Source organism: Ischnura elegans, chromosome 8 (assembly GCF_921293095.1).
Source record: "Ischnura elegans chromosome 8, ioIscEleg1.1, whole genome shotgun sequence".
Taxonomy (NCBI): Eukaryota; Metazoa; Arthropoda; class Insecta; order Odonata; family Coenagrionidae; genus Ischnura; species Ischnura elegans.
In genome coordinates, this window is record NC_060253.1 from 1,299,099 (window position 1) to 1,315,720 (window position 16,622).

Here is a 16,622-nt window from a genome sequence, read left to right on the forward strand (position 1 = left end):
TATATACGCGCTTAATATACGCGCCTTGGACGCTGCAGAGAGATAAACAAAACACGAACGGAGTGCGACTAAAAAACGAGTAAAGTCGACCTCTGCGCGTGACTCGCGTTGAGCAGAAAAGAGTGTAGCTCATAGACGTAGGGTGTAATTATTTGAAGAAAAATGAATTGCCATTCATTTTAATGAGCATAAATAACTCGAAAGGCGACCGCTGACAATACCAGGAATGCACCAGCGCAGCTAATATAGTCATGAAGAAGAAATGTTCTTCATGGCTACTGTAATTTCTCGTAAAAACTATTTTACATTTGTCACTGCTTATCTTCAAGAATTGCTCCAGGATCGCATCAAAATAATTGTAAGCTGTGCAACTCTTTTTTGTTATTTGTCACAAAAATTAGTGATGTAGCCGCTGTAACCATGAATGATTTATTGAGGTGATATGTTCTATGGTGGGGGATATGAATGTCAAAGTTGCGGTTTCTAGTGGGTATGAAATGAATATTTCTTTTCCAAATAAATCTTTTGTAGAGATATGGCGGGTTACCAGGAGAAAGTATTTTGTATGTGAGGCAGGTGAGATGATGGAGGCGACGTTGTTTGAATTTCATCCAGTTTGGGCGGGCATTCGAGCTACTAATTCGATCCCACTTTTTGAGGTCAAAAATAAACCGTATTCATTGTCACTTGTAATTTGTTGCTGTTATCTTCATCTACATTTGAAAGCAGGGAAGAGCAGTATTCCAGGTGTGGAAGGTTTATTGTTTGTACAAGGATGGTGCGTATTTTTGGAGGTATAATATTCTTTTATCTATACAGCTGGTGCAATATACCTAGGGTTTTCTGTTTAGTACTTTGTACTTGTTACCTCCAAGTAAGATATTTATCAAATGTTACACCAAGGTTTTTTATAGCTTCTTCGTATGGTATGGTGTAGTTTCCAATTTGAATGTTGGGCAGAGATAAAATGTCTATTTGAGCATGCAAGTAGCTTCGCAATTGTGAAAGAAAAGGCCCAGTTTTAAGGTGCTTCCAAATCCGTTGGCCCGTTTCAAGGAACTATAAAATTGACTTCGCCTATTTCATTAGAATTAGTCATTATATTTTTTAAACAATTAACGCAGTACAACAATATTTATCATAGACTTGTAATTTAAACTTCCAAACACGATTAATTTAGTATGAAATACAATCAAACATATGAGAAAGTGGAAAATTTTCTCTAGGTTCATTCAAAATTACTAATTGTTCAAAGTTTGACCTTAAATACAAACAATAAAATTCAATGAATGTGTGCTTTTAAATTTTCAATTCAGTTTTATGAGATACGTCATTTGTATCTATCATCGCGGAAATAATGTTCAATTCCATTGACTTTATTGCATTATCAATTGTTTAAACGAAATGTGAAATAACAATTACATTATTACAAATACATAAAAAATAGTTTAAAATTCAGAATTAGTGGATCAAAAACTATGGAGGTGAATCTTTTCATGAAATACATACGCAAAATTAACAGCGTTATTACTTTTGTCCACCTAATTTTTTTCGATTTGGGACCACTGTCCATAATCAACCCAACGCGTTGGGACGCGACAGCCACTTCACATTATCAGACTCAGCGCAAGTAAAAATGTCAATAGGCATTCACATGAGTTATAAATACGTCCCACTTCTCATATACAATCCTAAGATTGGTCTGCAATGGCCTTTCGATTCATAAAGAAGTCTAGAAGCAAACTTTTAACTCCTCTGTACGACTGGCATCGGAAGTTCTTCACCAACTGTCTCATGAAGTCTTGTCTAGGTTACGGATTTTTCCATCCAGCACTTCCTTCCCTCATTTAGAATTCTGCTTGGCGCCATTCCTCGTTCCTTTCTCTTGCCATCCACGCTATTTTCAAAATTTTAAATTGATTAAATTTTGATACTTCAAAAGACTCGGTTCTTTCCTCAAACAAACGCTCATTTCTGGAGAGAGTTGGACACTCAGTACAAAAGAGCTCACCACTAAGTAATTACCTAATCCCTAAATTAATGTCGCTCACGGTGAATAGTGCGTTACTCTTAAGGCCGGAACACAATGAACGCTAACGTGAGACGCGAGCCGTTAAAGGGAATCGGTAAAAATATGGCGGAAGGGAAAGCTTATGGAAGGGACACAACCACTGTTTACGGAGAGTACGTAAACGCGAGAGATGGGCAACTTTCATCTCTTCCCGTGTCCCGTGCACGGAAAGCCAATCACAGCGATACAGCATTGTTGGCGCCCATTGCTGAATATAACAGTTGTTGTTGTCGTGCAACGTGAGCTGAAGAGAAGTCAGGTAAGGTAAGCCATTACTTAATTTAATTTACGTGCATACTATCCTCGTCGATTTCGAACATTCTTCAAAGCTCTTTCTACACACAAACGAAAAGACTGAAGACCACAAACAAAACCACTGCGCGGGCGTTAGTCAATTTTCTTTCCGGCCACGGGAACGTCAATTGTGACCGCACGGTGTCGTTCCCCGTCTCACGTTCTCCCGGATCCCGTATACCGTCTCACGTTAGCGTTGATTGTGTCCCAACCTTTAGATTGACTGATTGATGTCATTTCCTCCCACCTGATGTTATCCCCACACTCACAAACCAAGCTCCGATGTTCCTCGTCCACCTTCTCACCTCTCACATCACTTACGTCTTACTCATGTTAACTTCTCTGCGCAAAAAATCAAAGCGTATAAGGGAACCATCAGATGTCATTCACTCTGGCCGCAGCGGCAATGCTGCCTGTGAACTGTGTGCGTGACTGCAAATACTGAATTCCTCCTAGGTATTCCAGTCGAAGCATTAGCGGGTGATTTCAAATTCACGTCCGTCTGCGGCGTCCTTTTGTCGTCCAACTGCAGCTTTTAATGTTTACGTCTAGGCGCTGCACGACCTGGGAAATAGTTCTCCGCTCGCTCACCCACTCATCTTCTGCGGTGGCGCCAGGGGCTGTTTATCGCGAAGGCGCGAATCACGCCACCTGTGGATCAGGTGACGTGGGACAGCGCGCAATGATCGCTCAAGCCGCTAATACTTAAATCAATCGCTTTGAATCTGGATTCCCTTGCATCCAAATCTCATTCTGTGCAAGTCCAAATCACAATTCACTTGCTAAATGATTCACTTTGCAACGTCCGTCGAGCACGGTATTCCCCGTGGCCAGCAGTAAGTTCCGAACTGTCCCGCACGTTCGAAAAATCGATCTTAATTTCGGCGTCACTGGTGGTCGTAATTCTCCTTTTGGTATCACACTCTATAGCTTTGCTGAATACGTGGTGTAAATATCTCGAGGTAACTCGTTGATCCTTTTTTATAATGCGACATGAACACAAAATTTCGACGAAAAATAGGGTCCGCCATTTTGTATCGCCTCGGCCACAAATAATACAACTGAGTCGTGAAAGTTGCTAAGAATTAACAATAAAAAAACTGCATAGTAATATTGTGAATTTTTGTTTCTATTGAAATACTACAGAAGGTGTGGTATTAGTTTTTACATGCTGAATTTCGAAAAAAATTCAATGAGGGCAAGTTTTGCGAAATTTGTTCAACTTTGAGGCCATGTAATTTGTTAAAAATTTACCTATGAAAAACGGTTTGAGTCAAAAAATGCACTAATGTATTGACAAAGACTGTGCAAAGTTTCAATTTCCGCGCTGAAAAAAATCGTTTTTGAGGTTTAGTCCAGCTTTTTTCGATTTCATCCCACTGTGCGCCGCCTCAAAATGTCTAGAAAAGGTAGTTTATTCACAGGTAGTAGATCATCTAACCGCTCATCAGTTATTAGACCCATTTCAGTCAGGTTTTCGTTAGAACTATTCCACACAGACAACTTTAATTACAGTCACTGAAGATATTAGGTTCGCTATTGATAAAAAGATGGAGACAATATTGGTCTTGTTTGACTTTATTCAGGCTTTTGATAGCGTAAAACGTGCTCTTCTCCTATCAAAAATGAAAAATGTCAAATTTTCAACTTAATTGGTTCTTTTACTACGTAAATGAACGTCGTCAATTTGTCAAAAAGTCCAAAGGAGACTTATAAAACTGGGTAACCACATCTAGTGGTGTTCCACAAGGTTCCGTTTTAGGGCCACTTTTGTTCTCGTTGTGTATTAGAGACCTTCAAAATTGTATAGCTCAATGCAAATACATGATCTATGCAGATGATTTGTAGATCTATTACCATTGCCTTCCAAACAAACTTGGCGATACCATCAATAGGGTTAATGAGGACGTATGTGCTATCACATCTTGGGCTAAGCTAAATTTCCTCGTGTTAAACTCCATAAAAACTAAATCCATTATCATTGACAACAGCAAAATAGTATTGAATATAAATTTCACAGAACTGCCAATGATAATGGTCGAGGAATTGAGCATACCGTTTTGTAACAATGCGAAAAATTTGGGGCGGACATTAACCATGAATCATTCCTAGAAAGAACTCACGATGAGGATATCCAACAAAATAAATGCAATTCTACATCAATTGAAATCCATATAAATCTACTGCCACGTCAGCTAAAAAAGAAACTAGTTACCGCACTCATTCTCCCTCACCTAGACTACTGTAGTCTTGTGTGCAATGACTTAACTGAGGAGTTGAATATTAAGCATCAACGTCTGTTGAACTCTTGTGTGAGATTCATTTAATTTACGGCGAGATGAACACATTACCCCTTATTTTAAAAAGCTGTCCTGGTTTGATCTTAAATCAAGAAGAAAATATGACATGGCTTGTTTTATGTTCAACCTCTTCAAATATGATAGCCCTCTGTATTTAAAGGATCTTTTTCTCCCTAGTTGTAAGCACACTAATATTGTTACAAGACAAGAACCCTGTTTTTTGAATGCCCCACAGTTCCGCACAGCTACAGTTCAGATATCATTTACTGTTATTGCCTCAAAGCTGTGGAACGAGATGCCGAAACAGGTAAAAGACAGTGCATCACGGGAAATATTTAAGAAAAGGGTTGTCACCCACTTACTTTCAGGCGACCCATGAATACTGATCATGGAATTCATTTATCTGCTCATTAATGTGAGTAATATCCATTGTTGTGTGAGAAATAGCAATAGGGAAGTACACTAGTTTTTCAAATGCACCAAAAACATTTTTTAAATTAGAGTTCAGAATAACATAATGTCGTTAGACCACAGTTTAAATCCTAATAGTGAATACTTGATTCGAGATAACCGTCTGAAATATGGAAAAATTCAAAGGCCGCTAAAACGGGTGTCCATGTTGAATATTGGCCGTGACGTCACAAGGCAGTAGCAGAAGGCAGCGTCCACGCCGTTTAATTCTACCACTATTATTGCATAGAGAAATTACTGAATTTGAGGGTATCCGTTTTTTGCTGTCATAAAATATCTTCAGAATATATATGTGGCTGCTTCTCTTTTGAGTACATGACTTCATCATTGCGTAATATATTAATATTCATTTACGTGTCAACTTCAAGTTTGGAAAGAGTAGTGCGAATAGCACATTGAACCTTAAATAAATGGATGATGGTATTTATTTTTCGCTGGGTATATTTTGGCTCAATGCCGTTTATCATGCCAAAACTTTTTTTGTAAGAACTGAGTCAAACTAATAAACCTATTTCAGACGTTTGCTGCAAGACTTATTCGCTGCGTATGTATTCACGCCGGCCGGAACATTCGCCCTTCGCAACTAGAATCAAGGGATGTTAACCTTATTTCCGTGCTGGCTGGTTGTTGCAATGGTTCGCAGGATGGGTTCAAGAAAAGTTAATCTTGGTTGAAAGAAGGAAAATTCCAACGATTTATAAATGGTATACCAAACTTTGATGCATTTGTGGTCACTGAATTTTTGAAAAAGGAGGACAGGTTCAACGCTCCATAGAAATGCGAGGCGCTAAGCCTAACAAGAGGAGACCACGTACCTTGCTCCGTCTTTTTCAATTAGGGCTTTAGTTAGGCTGTAATTAATTAATTTTCATGCGGTAATTTTCACAAGTCATATATAAATCCAAAATATCCTCCATTTTCCGATGGTTCAGTTGGGGTAGTGGTAGCGCGTATGACTTACACCCTGAACTTCAGGGTACATGACTTCACCATGACAGAATATTTTGTTGTCTTCATTGTGATCATACGGCGTCAAGTTTATCATTAACTTTAATTGCAGCAATCTTAGACATGGTACAATTTTTTTATCATCATAATAGCGTTTAGGTATTCTAGCAGATTCATTACAAACGCAGAGATACGACGACTACAGGGGTTGGTGAGCGCTAAAATGTTAATTTTTTCTTTGCTTATACTGACCAACTTCCACATTAAAAATGAAAACCACTCTTGCAAGAGCACATACCATTAAAGGCTCGCGGCAAGCAACAATATGCGTACAGACATAATTAATAAGAACACAAAACGAATATAAAATGCCATATATCTCGAACACTTGTAATTCACATTACTCCAAAGGGAGTTTACTAACTCAGTACCTACCAGTTTACCTCAGTAGCAGCGCTAAAAGAACCGTTCCGAAATATAATTTCAATTAAATAGGATGAAATAAAAGTTGATAACCCTGGACCGGGCGCGCTGGCGTATAAAATACGTCAATCTTTGAAAACCAAGGATTTCAACATTGTACGTACATTCTGGGATAGAATGGTCTCGTGTATTCCTACAATGTACTTTGACTGCCTATATTGCGAGTTTTCAAAGTAAGAGGTATTGTAGCTAATCTTTAGATCACCAAGATGAACCCGTCACCAGTGAAGTATAAATTACGCCGCGCGACCTGCCGTGTATCTTATATTTGCATCACCTATAAATGTACTAATTTCAACAAATAAGGATTAACTTTAACAAAAATCGTTTGTTATCATATATGCTTATATCATGGGCAAAGTACGCATTTTGCCCGGTCGTGTAAAATAACAGCCGCGCCATAATTCTTTAACCAAACTACTTTCAGTTTATACATTACATAGGTCTGCGCGGAAGATGCTATATTTTGACTCAACACACTTTCTGTTATGACTGAGGTACCTATTAAGTAAATTATTATAATATAAATATCAATTTGATCTTACAATACCTTCAAATGATCTTCAAAACAGAATATCATCGATAGGTAAGAGTCAGGAACAGCCTTGAACCCTTTATTCCGTATGGCTTTTGCTTCAGGCTCGGGAATGAATATCTTCTCCCGGCTTTTGTTTCGACGTCGAGATGAAATTTGGAACAAAAAATCATTACAATTCTTTTTGAATTCATGTTTTCCGTACTTGCCGACATTTTTAGGAAGCAAACTCCACCGATTCCCGAAAACTCTCGCCACGCTAAAGAAGGCGACGGAATATAGTGATACTCCACTGGTGACTACTGCCTTGTGACGTCACATCTCAATCAAGATGGAGGCACTGTGTTTCAGCGCAACATGAAATTTTCCGACTTTCAAAACGTTTAAAAGTGCATACCCCAGATGCAGGAAATAAAAGTGACTATACTAATGTTTCTTTTTTAGGCTAAACTTTCAAAATTCAGCAATAAAAAAAATTAGTGCACTTCCCTATTTAGTTCTTTTTCATTTCTTAAGCAAATTTTCATTTTTAAAAGTTGTGTAATCTGTTTATTGGTATGTTTAATGTTCGTTTTTCTGTCAGAAAAAGAAAGTAAGTTCTTTTCCAGTTCATTGTGAAATGATAACACTGCATATGTATAGTGCTAGCAATGCATATGACCACTTCCCTTATTTGTTTTCTGATTGGTTTATTACCATAGGCACAGTCTTGCACACCACGCTAATAATTTCTATGTTTCAAAGGAGTCCACTCCTAGAACAATAAATGAGTTAATTATTATTATCATTTTTATTACATTATTATTATTATTTATATTAATATTGCTAACAACCGCCTTCCTCAATCCATAGAATCAGTAGAAAAATTATTATCAGTGCAAATACTAAAACAGTGGTTTTTGTGAAAAATATAATTAAATGGTAATGTAAAATCCCTGGCATATATTTCAATATTTGAAATTTTCTGTTCACAAAATTAGTTTAACACGGCACCTGCTGACAAGCCTTAATTGGCTTAGCAGGACCATGAGGATCTATTTAAAAAAATTATTATTATTATTATTATTATAAGGTGTTCCGACTTCATCTCAAGGTTTTCAAGAGGTATTTTTCTCCCTTTCTTTCCAGAACTTCCTGATCGCTCCCTCATTCCATCCATTTGACCATCTTCATGCTGCCGAGACAACACATTTCGAAAGCCTTAATACTTCCATAACTGTTATTTTACATGCCTCGCTTCTGAAAAGAAGCAAAGCTCTCCAAAACTACGTTCAGATAATTTTTTCCCTTATCGCTATGTTTAAAGGCTATAGCGGGATAAGATGGTAAAATCTGCACTAGGCTGGATTCTGATTTGGGATTATGCACTCGAAAGTAAATATTTAGAAACCCCTTTAGCGAAATTTTTAGATGCCTAGGTGGTCCCACGGTCCTTTTATCGTAAAAAACGTGTTTTTTCGAAAAACATTTTTCCTGAGCGATCCTTTGCATTACAAAATATGAAAAAATTCATGAAAGTATAATTTTATGTTCGTATACACCCTGATTTTTTTCATACTTTTTGGGTCAAAATTGAGTTTATGAAAAATATTTTAATTTTTTCATGAATTTTTAGGTTATGTTAGTAATATTTGGCAAACTTTTAAAAAATCATTTTTTGTGTATTTTTTATTGTTCTTTTGAATGGCCGTGTTAGATTTGCCATTTTTACTCCGGAAAATCCTCAAAATTTGAAAAAACCCAATTTTTGGTGTTTTTCCCCATACTTTTTAGCAGATAAACTCTACCGCATGTCAATTAATAACGATTTTTTAATTATATTTTCGTTTTTTTACATGGTGGGATCAGGTTTGCCGTTTGAGCTTTAAAGAAAATATAGCCCTGCGTCTTAGTGAGCTCCCTGAATACATGCTGCACGGTATACAACTGCTATGTAAAATCTCTAAAATGATAAAAGGGAAAATATTAAAAATTAAATATTAACTATGCTTAATTAGCATCATTTTATTGATTTTTGAAATTTTATCGAATTCGTATTACAATTGTGGTAGGTGCCGCATACTTAAACAGCTAGTCAATGCGTATTTCCGCATTTTAAAGGGGGACTTGGAGTCTTTGTAAAGATTATTTTGTTAAGATTATTTGAATGTGTTTGGGAGGATAATACAGAACTATTGGGGAATTGATGAGATATATTGTTGTAATGGCACTCTGGGGATATTGTTTAATTATGTACGCGGGATTGTTGTGAGGAGTGTGCAGTTTGGCTGAGGGAAATGTATTGTTGACAGTCGGCCGTCACTCGAGAAATGAACTGATCGGTGGTATTTTTGGTGCGCGCGATAGTGATGGGCAAAGTCGATCATTTTAGTGATTCAATCATTTTGACTCGAGTCACATAAGTGATTCAATCAATTGATTCAATCACTATGATCGAAAAGACTCAAATCAAGATTCAATCACTATGATTGAAAAGACTCAAATCAAGATTCAATCACTATGATCGAAAAGACTCAAAGGAGTCATGATTGAAAAGACTCAAAAGGAATCATGATCGAAAAGACTCAAAAGGAATCAAGATCGAAAAGACTCAATCAATGGATGTAATAAATCACTTTGAATAATCGAATAAATACTGCCTCATCTTCGAAGAGCATTGGTAACGCTGATTGCTATCCATATTATCATTTCATATACTACTTTAATTGTGAATTCCTAGATGAGTAAATTAGATTGAAAAATGAAGGAAGCAGTGTCATGAAAATATTTGGGAAGGCGAAACTGCCACAGTTTCTTAACACTAATAAAATAATTTCTAACTATAGTTGATCAAAATATAACACAAAATACACCACACACTATGCATGAATCTGATCTGCAGGATAATTTTATGAACGGCACAATAAAATATAACCAGCTTTAACTTCTACTTCTTAACGTTCTCCTACAGTCATCTTAATATTTTCCTTTTACGTGTATTGGTGTTATTAATACTGATAACTGCTGGAAAACATTTAAGAAAAAGATTACACCAGTATTCAGTTCTTCATAACATAGTATTTAATTTTATCACAACTATTTCTGCCCTGACGACAAGAGATTAAGCATCGGTCGTTCCAAATTTTGAATCAAACCGGAAACCGAGATGATTGATATGAAACCGGAAGTCGGAGTGATTGATGATTGGTGATCGATTTGTTTAACGAAATGAATCATGAGTCATTTGATTCACCTAGTGATTCAATCTTTTTGATCGAATCGTTCATGATCGACCCATCACTAGCGCGCAAGTGTACTGGCGAGTCATAACTGTGAGTGGTGGAACTACGTGAGCAAGAGGTGAGAATTTAGTACTTAGGGAGTTGAGCATGAATTGAGTTGTCTGTCAGTATACCTGCTATGCCGTGGGAGTTTCGGAATAAAACTGTTTGTTTTAACTGTGTTGAATGAAATCAGATTTAATTATTTTGCAATTTATATATACTGAATCAAGAGCTTGTATTCGACATAAAATTTGTAGGTCTTACTATTTATGTGTCTTGATCTAATTAAAACTTCAATGATACTGGGTTTCATCATTATATACTCCAAATGAATTCTATCATTTTCATCCATTAACTCGGCTAAGTAGCAAATGGCTTGACCTAACTGATAGGTCCCTGTAAAAAATATTTTGAGGTCCCTCTCAGTCTTCTCTGAAAAATCTTCCACTCCTTCAGCAGTTAGTTTTATCGCAGAAGTGGGCCACCTTGACCATCAAGCTTTCTCAGCTTCTACTGCTAAAGTATTTTCATTAGATTTAGAATCCAGCATTATTCAAATTATTATATCCTGTAATCTATCATCATCTTTATCATTCTTTAATCGTTTGCCAAAAGTGTTATTAAGATCACACTCAATATTAGCGTATGAACGCTGTTGAAGGAGCTTGTATTTTTTGCTAAGAATGCCGAGAATGCTTCTACAACCCATCTATGTTTTGTGACAAAGCGAGATTCATTGGATTCAATCGCACTTATATTAGATCTTTTTCCTTTTATAGCAGGCATAAGAACCTTGAATCCGAGAATTTCTAGGAAGGGTATCACATCCCTAAAACCCCTGTCCACAATGCATATATCACCTTCCTTCACGATAATTCTTATACCAACTGGATCATTCATTACTTTTCTCATTATAGTTGCGTCATTTTTGGTGGCTAGATTAGGACCAGGTAGATCAACCACGAATACGTCAGTGGTACAAATAGTGAACGGTTTTAGCTGTGGATATCTCTTCTGACCACAATATGACTTGAATTGATAATCATTGTTTTTACTATTCTGACGACTTAAATATGTCCCATCAAAAATCAAAACAAGTTCGTCCTTTAAATTATAAAGTTTTTTTGCATAAACTAAAGTGTTAGAGCTTATTAAATTCTCTCTTTTAATACTTTTTACTGCAAAATATTTTGGCAGGACGTCTTTTTCAAATGAGTTGATCACTGATTCACAAAAATCTGACACTTTTGTTTCAATTTCTAATCCAAAAAAGGATGAAATAAGATTATTTGACGATGCAGTCACACATTCAGGTTCACACAGAATTCAGTTCTCTCAGAATTCCACACACTCACAGTTATGGCTCGCCGTATTCAGTACACTCGCACGCACCAAAAATACCACCGATCAGTTCATTTCTCGAGTGACGGCCGACTGTCAACAATACATTTCCCTCAGCCAAACTGCACACTCCTCACAACAATCCCGCGTACATAATTAAACAATATCCCCAGAGTGCCATTACAACAATATATCTCATCAATTCCCCAATAGTTCTGTATTATCCTCCCAAACACATTCAAATAATCTTAACAAAATAATCTTTACAAAGACTCCAAGTCCCCCTTTAAAATGCGGAAATACGCATTGACTAGCTGTTTAAGTATGCGGCACCTACCACAATTGTAATACGAATTCGATAAAATTTCAAAAATCAATAAAATGATGCTAATTAAGCATAGTTAATATTTAATTTTTAATATTTTCCCTTTTATCATTTTAGAGATTTTACATAGCAGTTGTATACCGTGCAGCATGTATTCAGGGAGCTCACTAAGACGCAGGGCTATATTTTCTTTAAAGCTCAAACGGCAAACCTGATCCAACCATGTAAAAAAAACGAAAATATAATTAAAAAATCGTTATTAATTGACATGCGGTAGAGTTTATCTGCTAAAAAGTATGGGGAAAAACACCAAAAATTGGGTTTTTTCAAATTTTGAGGATTTTCCGGAGTAAAAATGGCAAATCTAACACGGCCATTCAAAAGAACAATAAAAAATACACAAAAAATGATTTTTTAAAAGTTTGCCAAATATTACTAACATAACCTAAAAATTCATGAAAAAATTAAAATATTTTTCATAAACTCAATTTTGACCCAAAAAGTATGAAAAAAATCAGGGTGTATTTGAACATAAAATTATACTTTCATGAATTTTTTCATATTTTGTAATGCAAAGGATCGCTCAGGAAAAATGTTTTTCGAAAAAACACGTTTTTTACGATAAAAGGACCGTGGGACCACCTAGGCATCTAAAAATTTCGCTAAAGGGGTTTCTAAATATTTACTTTCGAGTGCATAATCCCAAATCAGAATCCAGCCTAGTGCAGATTTTACCATCTTATCCCGCTATAGCCTTTCCCGATGCCAGTGGATATTTTTAGGAATACTCTCTTAACCTGGCCTATTCTGCTTTTAATTTCACTCTTGCTTCTTCCATCTTCTTGTTAACTTCCCTAGTCTTCCAAATTAACAGAATTCATTCATTTCTTACAGATTTTGTTTCTTTTTTTCATTATTCTTGACTTCTCCTCTTCTGTTGCATACTAATATCTTGTTTTTTTGGTGCTAATTTTCAGCTGATATTTGCCCATTACCCATATTAATCAGAATCTCTTTCAAATCCTTCTCTGTGTCCGGTATGACGGCTACTTCACCAGCAAATCTTAGCGTGCTAACTTTTCTCCGAGGGTATTCACTCCCGAGACCTTTCCTGTGTTTTCATTAATGGCTTTCTCGACGTATACGTTGAAAATTACGAACGACAAAGCACAATCTTGTCGCACTCTTTTCCTAATTCTTACTCCTTCACAGTTGGATCCTGATTTCATCACCGCTACTTGGACTTTTGGATGATTCTCCATTCACTGTAAAGAACTACAATTTCTTTTAGGATTCCAAGCATTGTTTTCCAATTTACATTGCCAAATACCTTCTATAAGTCTACGAACGCAACGAACGTTGGCTTGTTCTTTTCCATTCTCTTCTCTATCAGCAGTCTAAGGGCCAATATTGCTTCCGTTGTGCCTTTGCTTTTTCTGAATCCAAATTGGTCCTCATCTAAATATTCTTCCACTCTTCGTTCCATTCTTCTATAGTTGATCCTTGCCAGTATCTTCGGCGTATGTGTTATCTGACTTATGGTCCCAAAATCTTCCCATTTCTCTGCGCTTTTCCTCTTGGGATTCGGGATTATGTTCCTCTCGATGTCCTTTGGTATCTCACCTGTGGAAAACATTTCGCCAATGATTTTACACAGCTGGTTCAACGTTTTCTATCCTGCATTTCTTATCATCTCTGCTGAAATATCGCCAATTCCAGATGTTTCATTAATCCGCAGGTCTCTTACTAGCCCACATGAAATTCTGATCTTGAAATTGGGGCTCCCATGCCATACTGCCCACTTCCCCTTCTTTTTCGCTCGCTTTCGATCTTCGCCTGTTACTATTGCAGAACTGTTTCAGATATTCTTTCCATCTCTTCACTTTGTCTTCTTCACTTTTTTGCCCATTAAAAACTCCTGTCCCTTTCCTTGAAGAGGCTCCTCCCTGCCCTGCAGCCAGCTTCTTCTCTCCTATGAACAAGACTAATCAGTACATCTTCACACACATTCTTCACCCACATTTCTGTAGACTTCCTCGCTTTTTCACCACTTCCCATTCCGTTCCCTATTCTCTTGTAAATAATCTGTTCTGCCTCTGTTTTCGTCTTTATGTTCTTTCTTCCATTCGATAACTATAAGACTTCCAACGTGATCCATGGATTTTTCGTAATGACTTTCCTACTACCAAGAACTTCTCCAGCTGCTACTTTTAGACTCTACACTTATAATGTCTTTCCATCCCATTTCCACTGAATACTTGGTCATTCCCTCTCCTGTTTTACATTCCACAGCCTCTAAATTCCAGTTGAGTCTGAGACTCCGAAAATTTGTAAATCTATCATATTTTTAAAACTCTTTTCTTTATTGTTGAAATTTTAAGTGGCATTTCATCATAAATAAGATATTGACACTGCCTATATCTGCCCCTGGGTAGCTTTTGCAGTTCTGGTTCCTGAATCTTTGTTTCACTTTAATGTAGTCGATTTGTAATCTTCTAAGGTCTCCTGGCATTTTCCACGCGAATCTTCTTTGCAGAGGATTTTTGAATAAATTGTCGGCAATCTGGCAATTACAAGCTTGTGTTCAGTGCAGAATTTTGCAGTGCAGTGTTTTTCCTCTTTCATTTCGGTTTCCTAATTCATATTTTCCCGCTATCATTCCGTCTTCGCCGACGACGGCATTACAGTCACTTAAAATAATGCTTTCTTTTCCCTCACCAGTTTCATTAATTCGGTGCTACCTTACAGTACAAATAAAGAATAGCTATGGTAAAGTTAAGGCTACATCGGTGGATAACGCAGTGGTACAGGGTTACATGCCCTCGACTGACTACGAGGAAGAAGAAGTAGAAGACATCTAGGAAGTTTTCACGGAAGTAATCAAACAGGTAAGAGCTGAAGAAAATCTTATTGTTTCAGGTGATTGAAATTCTACTGTGGGATAGAAGAATAACCGGAAAATAAGGATTAGGACATAGAAATAAAAGAGGAGAAAGGCTTCTGGAGTTCTGCACAGTACACAAATTAATGGTAGCCAACACGCTATTTAAGAATCACATGCGAAGAGGATACGCATGGAAAATGCCAGGAGACAAAAGAAGATTTCAACTAAACTATATTTTAGTGAAGCAGAGGTTTAGGAACCAAAAAAAGGACTGCAAAAGCTACCCGGGGGCAGATATCGACAGTGATCATAATCTAGTGATGATGGAATTCCATCTGAAATTCAAGAAATTAAAGGAATCAGCGAAGAACGCATGGCGTTTAGAGAAACTAAAGGAGTCAAAAAATCAACAGACCTTTCAAGAAGTAGTGGAGAGCAAGATAGGATTAGATCAGACTGAAAAATCAATGGAGAATAGCTGGACAAATATCAAAGTGGGCTTCAGGAGGCCGCTAGAGAAGTTCTAGAGAGAAGAAAATGTGTGAAGAAAAAGCCATGGATCACGGATGAAGTCCTAGACCTCATTGAAGAACGGAGAATGCATAAGAATGCGAATACTGAGGACGGACACGCTTGCTACAAGAGAAAAAGGAACGAGATTTCTCGCAAAGCAAGGAAAGCCAGAGAAGCATACCTATGCGAGAATAAGAAAAATAACCTCACATTAGGGAAAGAGGAAGCGGCCTATAGAATAGTGAGGAACCATTTCAAGGAATGGAATACAAGATAAAATAGCATAGGGGCTAAGTATGCAAATACTTTAATTGAGAACGAATACAAGGTCGAGAAATGGAAAGATAAATATCAGGAGGAGTTATGCAACGGAAGCAAACTCATCTCAAAAATAATCGAAGTGAGAGGGGTGAAGTAGAAAAGGAAGGCAAGAAAATCAGCATCTTAAGAACCAAATATAATGCTGCAATAAGGGTGAAAGGAAAAGGCCATACGCGTGTTATTCCAGCAGAGCTTATTATTAATGCCGAAGTGAAGGTCTTAACCCTTTAGAACCCAAAGATGTTTTGCAGTGAATTTTATACTCTTTTCTGTAGTTTCATATCCACAGAAGTTAGGGCGAAATTCAGAGCTTTTCCATCGACCTTCCAACTAAGGCAACATTAATAGTATTTTGAATTGACCAGTCTGAACTACCTCTCCCAGATGACTTGAGGATAGCTTCTGAGGAAAGAGGACATTTGCACATTCTACGACAGTGAATTGTGTCCAAGCAAAATACTCCTCTGTCCTTTAGAGCTATTGCTAGTTGAAGGGAAGAAAACCGACTATCAAAATATGCTTTGAATTTTTGATACTCTGGCTACTCATAAGAGAGCCATTTCAAATTCGCCCGAAAAGTATTTCTTCACAGGTTCCCTTCCCAGTGCCCATACATTTCAACGTCGTCCCAAATGGCCAGCTCTCATAAAAACCCCGCTTTCGAGGCTTGCCTTTGACATATTTTTTCCGTTGGCCCTTGAAAGTAATCATTTGCTCGTCAATGGAATTAGATTCCCTCTCTTTTGGAGGTGCATGTTGCACGTTGGAACTTGTAGTATTCATAAGTGGCCTCAATGTATACAAATGGTCATATTTAGGATGATTCTTGGGCTTTTGATGGTTGTTATTCGCGAAATTTAAATACCGCATCAA

The 16,622-nt window shown here is 37.1% G+C and overlaps 1 long non-coding RNA gene across 1 annotated transcript in view; it reads right to left on the reverse strand.

Annotated features, from left to right (window-relative positions):
• The window catches only part of LOC124163320, a 74,868-nt gene that overhangs the window by 39,503 nt on the left and 18,743 nt on the right, over nt 1-16,622 (reverse strand). The window lies entirely within an intron of this gene.